Raw genomic sequence first — 14,828 nt, 5'->3', positions numbered from 1 at the left:
CCTCCTCTCGGTGGGAAGACACCATACGAACAGGGTGTCGGAGGGAGCTCATATATCACCGCACCCTGGATAGAGTGGACTCCCCCCATAGAGAGGTGGAGACCCCTTCAACCAGGATGTCTGGTGGAGCTCGTATATTTCTGCTCCCCAAGTGGAGGGGACTCTCTCCCTCAAGGGGAGGAGACACTTCAAACTGAGGTGTCAGGGGGAGTTAGTATTCCACACACCCTGGGTCAAGGGGACTCCCCCCTTTATGGGGGAGACACCCTCCAACTGAGGTGTCGGGGAGAGCTCGTATTCCAATGCACCCCGGGTCGAGGGGACTCCCCCCCTCAAGAGGGGCAGACCTTCTCTGACGGGGGTGTCGGGGGGAGGTCGTATTCCTATATACCCTGGGTTGAGGGGACTCCCCCGCCTCGAGGAGGGGAGACCACCTCTGTTCGTGGTGTTGGGGGGAGCTTGTATTCCAATGCACCTCGGGTGAGGGGACTCCCCCCATTGAGGGAAGGAGATCCCCTCGGACCAGGGTGTCAGGGTGAGCTCCTATTCCAATGCACTCCTGGTCGAGGGGACTCCCTCCCTCGAGAGAGGCAGATCCCCTCCCACTGGGGTGTTGGGAGGGGCTCCTATTCCATGCACCCCTGGTCAAGGTGACTCCCCCCTTGAGGGGTGAGACACCCTCCCACCGGGGTGTCCGGCGGTGCTCTTATACCACCGCACCCCAGATTTAGGGGACTCCCTCCCTCGAGAAGGGGGACCCTCTCTGAACAGGATGTTATGGGGAGCTCATATACCACTGCACCCCAGATCGAGGGGACTCCCAACCTCAAGAGAGGGAGACCCTCTCCAAATGGGATGTCGGGTGGAGCTCGTATACCACCGCACCCCGGGTCGAGGTGACTCCAGCCCTTGAGGTGGGGAGACACCCTCCGACAGGGGTGTGTGTGGTGGGGGGGGAGATCTTCTACCACTGCATCCCAGGTCGAGGGAACTCCTGCCCTCAAGAGGGTGAGGCACCATCCAGCCAAGGTATCTGGGGAGCTCCTATACCATCGCACCCTTGGTCGAGAAGACTCTCGCCTTCGAGAAGGGAAGATTCCCTCCGACGGAGTGTCCGGGGGAGTTCGTATACCACCACACCCAGTGTCAAGGGGACTCCCGCCCTCAATGGGGGGAGACCTCCTCATACCGATTTTTCTGGGGAGGTCGTATATCACCGCACCCAGATCGAAGGGACTTCCGCTCTCAAGGGGGGTAGATCCCCTCCCACCGGGGTGTCGGGGGAGTTCGTATACCCGCTCATCTTGGGTCAAGGGGGCTCCTGCCCTCCAGGACGGGAGACCCCCTCCAACCGGGATCTCTGGCCAATCTCATATACTACTGCACACGGGTCGAGGAGACTCCCGCCCTCAAGGGGTAGACAATCTTTGACCAGGGTGTGTGGGGAGCTCTTGTACCACTGCACCACGCGTGGAGGGACTCCCGCCTTCAAAGGGGGGAGATTTTCTCTGACCATGGTGTCAGGGGGAGCTCGTGTATCACCACACTGCAGGTCGAGGGGACTCCCCCCCTCAAGAGAGTAAGACCCCCTCTGACTGAGGTGTCAGGGTAGCTCGTATTACAACTCACCCTGTGTCGAGGGGACTCCCCCCAATCGAGGGGGGAGACCACCTCCAACTAGGGTGGGGGGGAGCTCGTGTACCACCGCATCACATGTCAAGCGGACTCCTGACCTCAAGAGAGTGAGACACCCTCCAACCGGGGTATGGGGGGGGGAGCTCGAATACCACCGCACCTCGAGTCGAGGGGACTTCCACCCTCGAGGGGTGGAGACCCCCTTTGAAAGGGGTGTGGGAGGGAGCTCATATACCACTGCACTTCAGGTCAGGAGGACTCATCCCCTCGAGAGGGGGAGACTCCCTCTGACCAGGGTGTGGGGGGAGCTCATATACCACCGCACTCTGGGACGAGGGGACTCCCTCCCTCTGGGGGGGGGGAGACACCCTCCTGCTGGTGTGTTGGATGGAGCTCATATACCCACCGCACCCCGGATAGAGGAGACTCCCACCCTCAAGTGGGGATACACCCTCCGACCAGGGTGTGGTGTAGAGCTCGTATACCACCGCACCACGTTTGAGGTGACTCCCGCCCTCAAGAAAGGGAGTCCTCCTCTGACCGTGGTGTCGGGGGGAGCTCGTATTCAACCACACCCCCGGTCGAAGGGACTCCTGCCATCAAGGGGAAGAGACATCCACTGAAGGGGGTTTCGGGGGAAACTCATATGCCACCACACCCCAGGGCAAGTGGACTCCCCTGCAGAGAGGGGGTGATAACCCCACCCACCATGGATTCGTGGGGAGCTCCTATACCATCACATCCCTGGTCAAGGGATGAAGAACCCCTTTAACCAGGGTGTCAGGTGAACCTCGTATACCACTGCACCCTGGGTCGAGGGGACCCCCGCCCTCGATGCAGGGAGTCACCCACCAACCGATGTGTCAGGGAAGCTCCTATACCACCACACCTTGGGTCGAGGGGACTCTCCCACTGGAGGGGGGAAGACCCCCTCCAACCAGGGTGTTGGGGAAAGTTCATATACTACCGCACCCCGGGTCAAGGGGAGTCTCACCCTCAAGGGGGGGAGACCCCCTTTAACAGGATTGTCAGCTGGAGCTTGTATACCACCTGGGGGGAGCTCATATACCACCGCACCCCTTGTTGAGGAAACTCCCGCCTATTCCAATGCGCACTAGGTCAAGGTGCCTCCCCCCGTCAAGGGGGGAGACCACCTCCAACCGAGGTGTTGGGGAAGCTTGTATTCCAATTCACCCTCCCTGGAGGGAATGAGATCCCCTCCGACTGGGGTGTCAGCGCGACATCATAGCGCAAGATCATATTCCAACCCACCCTGGTTGAGGGGACTAGCCCCATTGAGAGAAGCAGACCCCCTCTGATGAGGGTGTGGGGGGGCTCATATTCCAATGCACTCCTGGTCAAGGTGACTCCCCCCCTCAAGAGGAGGAGACCCTCTCCGAATGGGTTGTCTGGGGGAGCTCGTATACCACTGCACCCCAGATCGAGGGGACTCCCGACTTCTACAGGGGGAGACCCTCTCTAAATGGGATGTTGGGGTGAGCTCGTATACCACCGCACCACGGGTCGAGGAGACTCCCGCCCTCGAAAGGGGGAGACCCCCTCTAACCAAGGTGCTGTGGGGAGCTCTTAACCAACACACCCTGGGTCAAGGGGACTCCCCCACTTGAGGGGTGGAGACCCCCTCTTACCTGGGTGTCGGGGGGAGTTCTTATTCCAATGCACCTGGGGTTGAGGGGACTCCTCCCCTCGAGGGGAGGAGACCACCTCTGACCTTGGTGTTGGGGAGCTCAAATTCCAATGCACCCATGGTGAGGGGACACCGCCCCCCCAGAGGGGCAGACCCCCACCAACCGGGGTCGTATTCCAATGCACCCTGGGTCGAGGTGACTCCCCCCCTCGAGTGGGGAAGACCACTTCCGACTGGGGTGTCATGGGAGCTCGTATACCACCGCACCCTAGGTTGAGTGGACTCCCCCACTCTCAGGGTAAAGGTACCCTGTATGAACAGGGTGTCGGAGGGAGCTTGTATACCACCGCACCCCAAGTCGAGGAGGGAGACCCTGTCCAACCGAGGTATCAGGGGAGCTCATATACCACAGCCCCCCATGACGAGGGTACTCCCGCCCTCAAGGGAGGGAGACCCCCTCCGACCAGTGTGTGGGGGGAGCTCGTATACCACCACACCCCAGTCAAGGGTATTCCCGCCCTCGAGGGAAGGAGACATACTCCGATTGTTGTGTCGGTGCAAGCTCATATACCATCGCACACCATGTCTACCATCGCACACCATGTCGAGGGGACTCCTGCCCTTAAGGGGTGGAGACACCCTTCGACCAAAGTGTCAGGGCGAGCTCACCACTGCACCCTGGGTTATGGGGACTCCCTTCCTAGACAGTGGGAGACTCTCTTTGACCGGGGAGTCAGGAGGATCTTGTATACCACCGCACCACAGGTCGAGGGGACTCCCTCCCTCAAGGGGTGGAGACCCCCTTTGACTGGGTGTTGGGGGGAGCTTGTATACCACTACAACCCGAGACGAGGGGACTCCCCCCTATCGGTGGGGCGACACCCTCCAAACGGGGTGTTGGTGGGGGCTGGTAAACCACTACACTCTGGGTCGAGGAGACTCCCGCCCTCAAGGGAGGGAGACATCCTTTGACCGGGGTGTCAGGGGAGCTCATATACCACCGCACCCCTGGTTGAGGAAACTCCCGCCTTTAAGGTTGTGACATACCCACTGACCGGGGTGTCTTGCGGAGTTCATATACCAACACACCCCGGGTTGAGAGGACTCCCCCTCCTCGAGGGAGGAGACCCACTCCAACCGGGAATTTGTGGGGAGCTTGTATACCACTGAACCTGGGATAGAGGGGCCTCCCCCCTCGAGGGTGGGAGACCCCATTCAACAAAGTTGTCGGGGCATGCTCATATTCCAAGGCAACCCGAGTCAAGGGGACTGCCCCCCTCGAGGGTGGTGACCCCCGCCGACATGTGTGTCAGGGCAAGCTCGAATTCCAACACACCCTGGGTCAAGGGGACAACCCCCTCCTGAAGGGTAGACACCCTTTGATCGGGTTGTCGATGGGAGCTCATATTGAATGCACCCCGGGTGGAGGGGACTCCCACCCTCGAGGGGGGGAAACACCCTCCAACTGGAGTGTCAGGGGAAGCTCATATACCATCGCACCCCGGGTCGAGGGGGCACCCTTCCTCGAGGGGGAAAGAACCCTTCTGACCAAGGTGTCGGGGGAAGCTCATATACCAGGGCACCCTGGGTGGAGGAAAACCCCCATCGAGGGAGGGAGACCCCCTGTGACCGGGGTGTCAGGGGGTAGCTAGTATACCACAGCACTAGGTCATACAGCACCTCACCATGGGTCGAGGTGACTCCTGCCCTCAAGGGGGAGACTCCCTTCCACCCGGGTGTCGGGGGTAGCTAGTATACCACAGCACTCTGGGTTGAGGGGACTCTCCCCCTCTCAGAGTGAGACCCCCTACGACCAGGGTGTCAGGGGGAGACCGTATACCACTGCACCATAAGTCCACATGACTCCCCTCCTCGAGGTGTGGACACCCTCTTCGACTGGGGTGGCCCGATTGAGCAAGGAGACTCTCTTTGACCATGGTGTTGGGGTGAGCTCTTATACCACCACACCCCTGTCGAGGGGACTCCCTCTCTCGAGGGGTGTTGTGGTTTGCTCGTATACCACTGCACCCCTGTCGAGGGGACTCCCTCTCTCGAGGGGGGAGACCCCTCCAACCGGGGTGTCGGGGGGAGATTCCACCGCATCCTGGGTTGAGAACACTCCCCCCTCGAGGGGGGATACTCCTTGAATCGGGGTGTCAGGGGGAGCACCCACTGCACCCTGGGTTGATGGTCTCCCCCATCTATGGGGGAGACCCCTGCAACCGAGGTGTCAGGGAAAGCTTGTACATCATCCCACCCCGGGGAGAGGGGACTCTGCCCTCAACGGGAGAGACCCCTCTAACCAGGGTGTTGCGGGGAGCTCCCACCATACCCCAGGTAGAGGGGACTCCCCCTTCTAGGGGGGAGACCCTACAACCAGGGTGTCAGGGGTAGCTCATAAACCATTGCATCCTGAGTAGAGGGGACTTCCCCTTCTAGGGGGGAGACCTCTCCAATCGGGGTTTCGGAGGGAGCTCCCACTCAACCAGGGTCAAGGTGACTCCCTCCTCGAGGGGGGACACCCCTCCAATCAGGGTTTTGGGGGAGATCCCAGAGCACCCCAGGTCTTAGGAACCCCCCTCAAGTGGGGAGACCCCTCCAACTGGAGTTTCAGAGGGAGCTCCCACTGCACCCCAGGTCGAGGGGACTCCTTCTTCGAGGGAGGAAGGTCTCACAGCAGCCCGGATTGAGGGCACTCCCCGCTCAAGGGGGGAGACCCCTGGAACCAGGGCCTGGGGGGAGCTCTCACCACACCCAGGTCAATGGTACTCCCCCATCAAGGGGAAAGACCCCTGCAATTGGGGTGTCAGTGGGAGCTCCCACCGCACCCTGGGTGGAGAGGACCCCCTCTTGAGGGTGGAGACCCCTCCAACTGGAGTGTTGGGGGGAGTTCACCTCACCCCCACTCAAGGGCACTCCCCCCTTGAGGGGACAGACCTCTCCAAACGGGGTGTCAGAGGAAGCTTCCCACTTCACCATGGGTTGAGGGGACTCCTTCATCGACGGGGGAGACCCCTCCAACCAGGGTGTCGGAGGAGATCCCACCACACCCCAGGGTCAAGAGGACTCCCCCCCTTGAAGGGGGATACCCATCCAACCGGGGTGTCAGGGGGAGCTCGGATACCATCAAACCCCGGTAGAGGGCTCGCTACTCTAGGGCGGAGACCCCTCCAACTGGGGTGTCGAGGGGAGCTCCCACCGCACCCGGGTAGAGGGGACTCCCTTCTCGAGGAGGGAGACCCCCCAAATGGAGTGTCATGGGGAGCTGTATACCATCGTACCCAGGATAGAAAAGACTCCCCCCTCTAGAGGGGAGACCCCTCCAACCTTGGTTTCAGGGGGAGCTTCCACTGCACCCTGGATAGAGGAGACTGCCCCCTCGATGGGGGAGACCCCTCCAATCGGGGTTTCAGGGGAAGATCCCAGTGCACCGCAGGTTGAGGGTACTCCCCCCTTGAGGGGGGAGACCCCACCAACCGGGGTGTCCAGGGTAGCAGCCACCACACCCCAGGTCAAGGGAACTCCCCTATCGAGGTGGGAGACCCCTGCAACCAGGGTGTCATGCAGAACTCCCACTGCACCTGGGTCGAGGGGACTCCCCATTGAAGGGGAGACCTCTCCACCCGGGATGTCAGGGGAGCTCCCACCACACCACCGGTCGAGGGGACTCCCCCTCTCGAGGGTGGAGACCCTTCAAACCGGGGTGTCAGAGGTACCTCCCACCACAAACCAGGTCAAGGGAACTATCCCCTCGAGGGGGGAGACCCATCCAACCAGGGTGTCTGGGGGGCTCTCACCGCACACAGGGCAGAGGCGACTCCCGCCTCGAGGAGGGAGACCCCTCCAATGGATTGTGGTGGGGGGTTTCCACAGCACTTCGGGTGGAGGCCACCACAACTCAAGGAGGAGACCTCTCCAACTGTGTCCGGGGGATCTCGCATACCATCGCAACCCACATCTAGGCGACTCCCCAATAGAGGGAAGAGAGCCCTCCAACCGGGGTGTTGAGGGGAAATTGCATACCATGGCACTCCCGTCGAGACAATTCCCCCCTTGACGGGGGAGACCTTCCAACCGGGGTGTCAGAGGGAACTCATATACCATTGCACCCCGGGTAGAGCAGAATTCCCCTTGAGGAGAGAGACCCCTCCAACCGGGGTGTCAGAGGGAGCTCCCACTGCAGCCCAGGTAGAGGGGACTCCCCTCTCTAGGGGGGAGACCCATCCAACTGGGGTGTGGGGGGAGCTCGTATACCATCGCACCCCAGGTAGAGGGGACTCGCTACTCGAGGGCGGAGACCCCTCAAACCGGGGTGTGGGGGGACCTCCCACCACACCCTGAGTAGAGGGGACTCCCTTTTGAGGAGGGAGACCCCTCCAAATGGGGTGTCATGGGGAGCTCATATACCATCACACCTATGGTAGAAAGGACTCCCCCCTCAAGGGGGGAGACCCCTGAAACCGGGTTGTTGGGGGAAGCTCCCACCACACCCTGGGGCAAGGTTAGTCCCCCCCCTCGAGGGGTGAAACCCCTACAACAGGGGTGTCGTGCGGAGTTCCCACTGCACCCCCGTCAAGGGCACTCCCACCTCAAGGGGGAGACCCCTCCAAGTGGGATGTCAGGGGGCTCCCACCGCCCCCCCTAGGAGGGGACTCCCACCTCGAAGGAAGAGACCCCTCCAACCGGGGTATCGGGGTGGCTCCCACTGCATGCCATGGTCGAGGGGACTCCACCTCAAGGGGGTAGACCCTTCAACTGGGGTATTGGGGGAGCTTGCATACCATTGCACCCCAGGTTGGGGTAACCCAACTTGAGGGGGGAGACCCCTCCAACCTGGTGTCAGAGGAGCTCGCATGCCATCACAACGAACAGCGAGTCTACTCCCCTTTCAATGGAAGAGACCCCTCCACCCAGGGTGTGGGGGGAGCTCATGTACTAGGGCACCCTGCTTCGAGGTGGCTCCCCCTTCAAGGGGGAGACCCCAACAACCGGGGTGTTGGGGGAAGCTCACATACCATGGCACCCGGGTTGAGGGGACTCCCCCTCTCAAGGGAAGACACCCCTCCAACCGGGGTGTCGGGGTGGCTCCCATCACACGCCATGGTCGAGGCGACTCCTCCCTCAAGAGGGTAGACCCCTCCAACCGAGGTTTCGGGGAGCTTCCACTGCACGCTGGGTAGAGGCGACTCCCCCCCGAGACAGGAGACCTCTCCAACCAGGGTGTTGCAGAGTTCCCATCCCATGTCGGGTCGAGGCGACTCCCCCAACGAGGGGGTAGACCCCTTAACCGTGGTGTCAGGGGGAGCTCGCATACCATCACACCCCGGTCGAGGTAACCCAACTTGAGAGGGAAGACCCTTCCAACAGGGGTGTCAGGGGGAGCTCACATGCCATTGCACCCCAAGTCAAGACAACTCCCCTTTCAAATGTAGAGAGCCCTCCACCCGGGGTGTTGGGGAGAGCTCACATACCACAGCACCGGCGTCAAGGAGACTCCCTGGGAGACCCCTCCAATAGGGATGTTGGGGGAGCTTTCACTGACCTGGGTTGAGGGAACTCCCCCCTCAAGGGTGGAGACCCCTCCAAGCAGAGTTTCGTGGGAAGCTCCCACCGCACACCAGGTCAAGGGGGAGACTTCTGCAACCAGGGTGTCAGGGGGCTCCCACTGTGCGGTGGGTCGAGGCAACTCCCCCCTGGAGGAGGGAGACCCCTTCAACGGGTTGTCGTGGGGGGCTCCCACAGCACGTCCTGTTGAAGTCACCCCACCTCCAGGGGGGAGACCCCTCCAACCCGGGTGTCAGGGGGGGCTCGCATAACATTGCAACCCGAGTCGAGGCAACTCACTCCTAGAGGGGGGGGAGAGCCCTCCAACGTGGGTGTCGGGGGGAGCTCACATGCCACGGCACCCGAAATGAGACGATTCCCCCCTCGAAGGGGGATACCCCTCCAACTGCATTGTCAGGGGAGCTCCCACTGCACCCTGGATCGAGGGGACTCCCCTCTCTTTGGGGGAGACCCCTCCAACGGGGTGTCATGGCGAGCTCCCTCTGCACCCCTGGTCTAGGAGACTCCCCACTCTAGGAGGGAGACCCCTCCAAACGGGGTGTCAGGGGTAGCTCCTACCAAACCCCAGGTTAAATGACACCCCCCTCAAGTGGGGAAACCCTTCCAACCAAGGTGTCTTGAGGAGCTCCCACCGCACCCTGGGTCGAGGGGACTCGCCTCTTGAGGTGGGAGAACCTTACAACTAGGTGTCGGGGAGAGATCCCACGGAACCTCAGTTTGAGGGGACTCGCCCCTCGAAGGGGAGACCCCTCCAAATCTGGGGTATGTGGGGAGCTCCCACCACACCCAGGGTCTAGGGGACTCCCCCCTCGAGGGGGAGAGACCATTCCAACCGGTGTGTTTCAGGGAGCTCAAACCGAACCCCGGGTCGATGGGAGTCTCCCTTTGAGAGGGGAGACCCCTCCAACCGGGGTATCGAGGAAAGCTCCCACCGCACCACAAGTCGAGAGGATGCCCCCCTCAAAAGGGGGAGACCCCTTCACCCGGGTTGTCTGGGGGTAGCTCCCACCGCACCACAGGTTGACCCCCCATCCGTTTGAGTTGTTTCCCCCCTGGAGGGGAAGATCCCTCCAACTAGTTGTCGGGGGGCTACCACCACACATCAAATCGAGGTCATCCCACCTCGAGGAGGGAAACTCCTCCAACCGGGGTGTAAGGGGGAGCTCGTATATCATGGCACCCTGCATTGTGGCGACCCCCCTTTTGAGGGTGGAGCCCCCTCCAAACAGGGAGTCAGGGGTAGCTCCCACGCACTCTGGGTAGAGGGGACTCCCATCTTGATGGGGGAGACCCTTCCAACCCGGGTGTCGGTGGAAGCTTGTATACCATTGCACCCTGTGTAGAGGGGACTCCCCCCTCGAGGGGGGAGACCCTGCAACTGGGGTGTCCAGGGAAGCTCCACCACACCCCAGGTCGAGGGGACTCCCCACTCAAGGGGGGGAGACCTCTCCAAGCAGTGTTTCGGGGAAGCTCCCACTGCACACTGGGTTAAGGGGACTGCCCCCCAGGAGGGGGGGAGACCCCTGCAACCAGGGTGTCGTGGGGTGCTCCCACCACACCTCGAGTTGAGGGGACTTCCCCTCGAGTGGGGATACCCCTGTAACTGGGGTGTTGGGGGAGCTCCCACCGCACCCCTGGGCAAGGGGACTCCCAGCTCAAGGGGGGAGACCCTTGCAACCTGGGTGTTGGGTGGAGCTACCACTGCACCTCGGTTTGAGGGGACTCCCCCCTCCAAGAAGGAGACCCCTGCACCGGGGTGTTGGGTGGGGCTCCCACTACACCCCAGTTCAAGGGGACTTCCCCTCAGAGAGGGGAGACCCTAGCAACCAGGATAATATGTGGAGTTCCCACTGCACACCGGGTCCAGGGTCTTCCCCCTCGAGGAGAGAAACCCTTGCAACTGGGGTTTTGGGGGGATCTCCCACTGCACCCCTGTTTGAGGGGACTCCCCCATCTAGGGGGGAACCCCTCAACTGGGCTGTTGGCGGTAGCTCCCACCGCACCCTAGGTCAAGAGGATTCCCACTCAAGGGGGCAGACCTCTCCAACTGGGGTGTCCTGGGGAGCTCCCACCACACTCCGGATTGAGGGTATTGACCCTCGAGATGGGAGAACACTCCAACCAGGGTGTGGGGGGAGGTCGGATACCATCGCACCCTGAGACGAGGCGACTCCACCCTCAAGGGGGGAGAGCCCTCAAACCGGGGTTAGAGGGGGGAGATCCCACAGCACACCTGGTTGAGGGAACTCCCCCCTCGAGGGGGGAGACCCCTTCAACCGGGGATTCTGTGGGAGCTCCCATGGCAACTTGGGTTGATGGGACTCCCCCGTCTTGGGGGAGATCCCTGCAACCGGGATGTCGGGAGAACCTCCCACCGCCCCATGGGTCGAGGTGACTCCCCCATCGAGGGGGGAGCTCCTGCAACTGGAGTGTCAGGGAGAGCTCCCACCACACCCCAGCTTGAGGGGACTTCCCCCTTGAGGGGGGAGACCCCTGCAACCAGGTTGTTGGGGGAGTTCCCACCACATCCTGGGTCGAGGGGACTCCTTCCTCCAGGGGGGAGAAACCCCTCCAACCGTGGTGTCAGGGGAGCTGCATCACACACCGGATCGAGGGGACTCCCCCCATGAGAAAGGAGACCTCTTCAACCTGGGTGTCGTAGAGAGCTCCCATCGCACACAGGGTCTAGAGGACTCCCCCCTAGAGGTGGGAGACCCCTGCATTCGGGGTGTGTGGGGGGGAGCTCACACCGCACACCTGGTCGAAGGGACTCCCCCCTAGAGGGGCGAGATCCCTGCAATTGGGGTGTCAGGGGAGCTCCCACCGAATTCGGGTTCGAGGGGATTCTCCCCTCGAGGAAGGGGACCCCTGCAACTAGGTGTCATTTGGAGCTCCCACCGCACCCCAGTTCTAGGGGACTCCCCCTTCTAGGGGGTAGACCTCTACAACTGGGGTGACGGCAGAGCTCCCACCACACCCCCAGTCAAGGGGACTCCCCTTTTGAGGGAGTAGACCCCTCCAATAGAGGTGTCGGGGGTGCTACCACAGCACCCCTGATCGATTGGACTCCCCCCTCCAGGGGGCAGATCCCTCCAACTGGGGTGGGGGGGGGCTCCCACCACACCCCGGTCAAGGGGACTCCCCCCTCGAGGGTGGAGACCACTCCAACTGGGGTGTCGGTGGGGGCTCCCACTGCACGCTGGGTTGAGATGACTCCCCCTTCCAAAGGGGAGACCCTTCCAACAGGGGTGTCGGGGGGCCCCCATCGCACGCCGGGTCAAGGCGACTCCGCCCTTGAGAGGAGAGACCCCTCCAACCGGGGTGTCCGCAGGGCTTCCATGCACATCGGGTAGAGGCGATTCCCTCCTCAAGGGTGGAGACCCCTCCAACCCAGATGACAAAAAAAGCTCGCATACCATTGCACCCGCGTGGAGGCAACTCCCATTTCGAGGGGACAGACACCCTCCAATCTGGGTGTGGGGGGAGCTCCTATACCACGGCACCTGCGATGAGTCGACTCCCTTCCCTAGGGGGAGACCCCTTCAACGGAGGTGTCAGGGGGAGCTCGTATACCATCGCACCCCCGGGAGAGGAGACTCCCCCCTCAAGGAGGGAGAACCCTCAAAACACGGTGTCGGGGGCAGTGCTCACACTTCACCCCAGGACAAGGGGACTCCCCCTTCAAAGCGGGAGACCCCTCCTACTGGGGTGTCTGAGAGGAGCTCCCACAGCACCCCAGGTAGAAGGGACTCTCACCTCGGTGTCCAGGAGAGCTCGTATACCATCACACACCGGGTATAGTAGACTTCCCCCTCGAATAGGGAGACCCCTCCTACCGAGGAGTAGGGGGGATCTCCCACCACACCCAGGGTAGAGGAAACACTCCCACCTCGAGGGGGAGACCCCTCTACCGGGGTGTCAGGGGAGCTTGTATACCATCGCAACCCTGGTAGAGGGGACTCTCCATTCAAGGGCAGAGGCACCAACAACCAGGGTGTCAGGGGAAGCTCCCACTGCACCCGGGTAGAGGGCACTCCCTTCTCGAGGGAGGAGACTCCTCCAACCAGGGTGTTAGGGGGAACTCCTATACCATGGCACCCGGGTAGAAAGGACTCCGCTCTGGAGTGGGGAGACCCCTTCAACCAGGGTTTCAGGGGAAGCTCCCACCCACCCAGGTAGAGGGGACTTACCCCTCGAGGGGGGAGACCCCTCCAACCGGAGTGTCGGGGGCAGCTTCCACCGCATGCTGGGTCGAGGCATCTCCCCCATCGAGGTTGGAGACCCCTCGAACTGGGGTGTTGGGGGAGCCCTCACTGCACCCCCTGTCGAGGGAACTCCCCCCTCAAGGGGGCAGACCACTCCAAGTGGGGTATGGGGTGCTCCCACTGCACCCGCGTTCGAGGGGACTCCCCCCTCAAAGGGGGAGACCCCTCCTACCAAGGTGTCGGGGGAGCTCCCACACCAACGTACTCTGGGTCGAGGGGACTCCCGCCTTGAGGAGTATAGAGCTCCCCCCAGACTCCCAGGTTGGATGGGCCTGCCCCATGGAGGGGGGTGTCCCCTCAACCCTGGATGCAGTGGTTACAAAATTCCCGCCAGGACACCCAGGTTCCAGGGGCCTGCCCTTGGGGGGGGAGTCCCCACTTCCCTGGGTGCAGTGGTGTACCGGTCTCCCCCAGGGACACCCAGGTTGGAGGGGCCTGCCCCCTGAAGGGGGGAGTCTCCTCTACCCTGGTTGTGGTTGTATACGGAGCTCTCCCCCGACACCCAGTTTGCAGGGGCCTGCCCACTGGAAGGGGGAGTCCCCTCTAACCTGGGTGCGGTGGTTTATGGAGCTCCCCCACAACACCCAGGTTGGAGGGGCCTACCCCCTAGAAGGGTGTTAGAGTCTGTAAACAAGTCAAAATAACACCTGGCATTTTGCCAGGGGAATGTTAGAGTTCCTAAACAAGTCTGGATGGTGCTTGGCAAAATGCCAGAGGGAGTGGTTTGAGAAGTAACAAAAGCGAGCCATTAAATGTGGAGATTCCTGATTGGTTGACTGCTGTATCTAGTTTATGCTAATTAGATAAGCTGTGTGGAATGTATAAATACTTCTCCTGTCCTGCAATACACCGCTTCCACTCCTGCTGTATGAATCTGCACAAGTTGTTCGTCACCCCCTGGTTATTTTGCTGCAGCGGGACCGCGGCTGATGGTGGCCCATTACGGGGAGCCCCAGGACACTCGGGGGTAAGTGATGAAAAAAAAAAAAAAAAGCTGCCCATCCATAGATAGGACAGGAGCAAATCTGCTCGTCCCTAGGCAGATAGGGCGAGAGGAAAAATGACCATTTCGAGAAAATGGAGAAGATTGATACAGTATGTTTGTGTCTTGTTTTGTCTTGAAATGTTGTATTGTCTTTGTGATGAAAATATGGAAGGAGTGTTAAGTAAATTGATAAGGGAAAGAGGCACCCCAATGGAACCAAGAATAGTTAAGGCATGTGTTGATGGAAGCCCAGGAACTCTAGTCAGAAAGAAAAAGAAAGTTCAGAAGAAGAAAGATTATCAGGAAAAAAGTTGCAGCAAAAGGCTATTACTAAATACTTTTCGTTACTGGAGGGTGCGTGAAGCGGAGAGGCAGCTGCCAAGTGTGCAAGCCAGTCACAGCGCAGCAAGGATTTTCCAAGAGGCGGTGGCAACTGGCCCTTCCCCGCCTCCTGGCCCTTCCACTGCCGGGAGCACAAATCTAGACCTGACCTGGAGGCACAGTCTCGCAGGCTCTTGCTCCCTGTGCCCAGAAGCAGTTTGAGTCCGGGACACTCCCCAGGGCCATCTGGGGCTGCCCAGGCACTACAGCCAGCAGAAGATGCTACTGGTGTCCCTGATATTTGGTCATTTTCAATGCCAATTAACTACAATGGTTCTCCCACACCTGGAAGCTAATGAATAATAAACACTATTAAGGCTTATTTCAAATGTAAAAAACCTTGAGATAA

The sequence above is a fragment of the Marmota monax genome, unplaced genomic scaffold, assembly GCF_021218885.2.
Source record: "Marmota monax isolate L192 unplaced genomic scaffold, Marmota_monax_Labrador192_F-V1.1 WCK01_AAM20220418_F8-fsc00005, whole genome shotgun sequence".
NCBI lineage: Eukaryota > Metazoa > Chordata > Mammalia > Rodentia > Sciuridae > Marmota > Marmota monax.
This window is presented reverse-complemented; position numbering follows the sequence as displayed.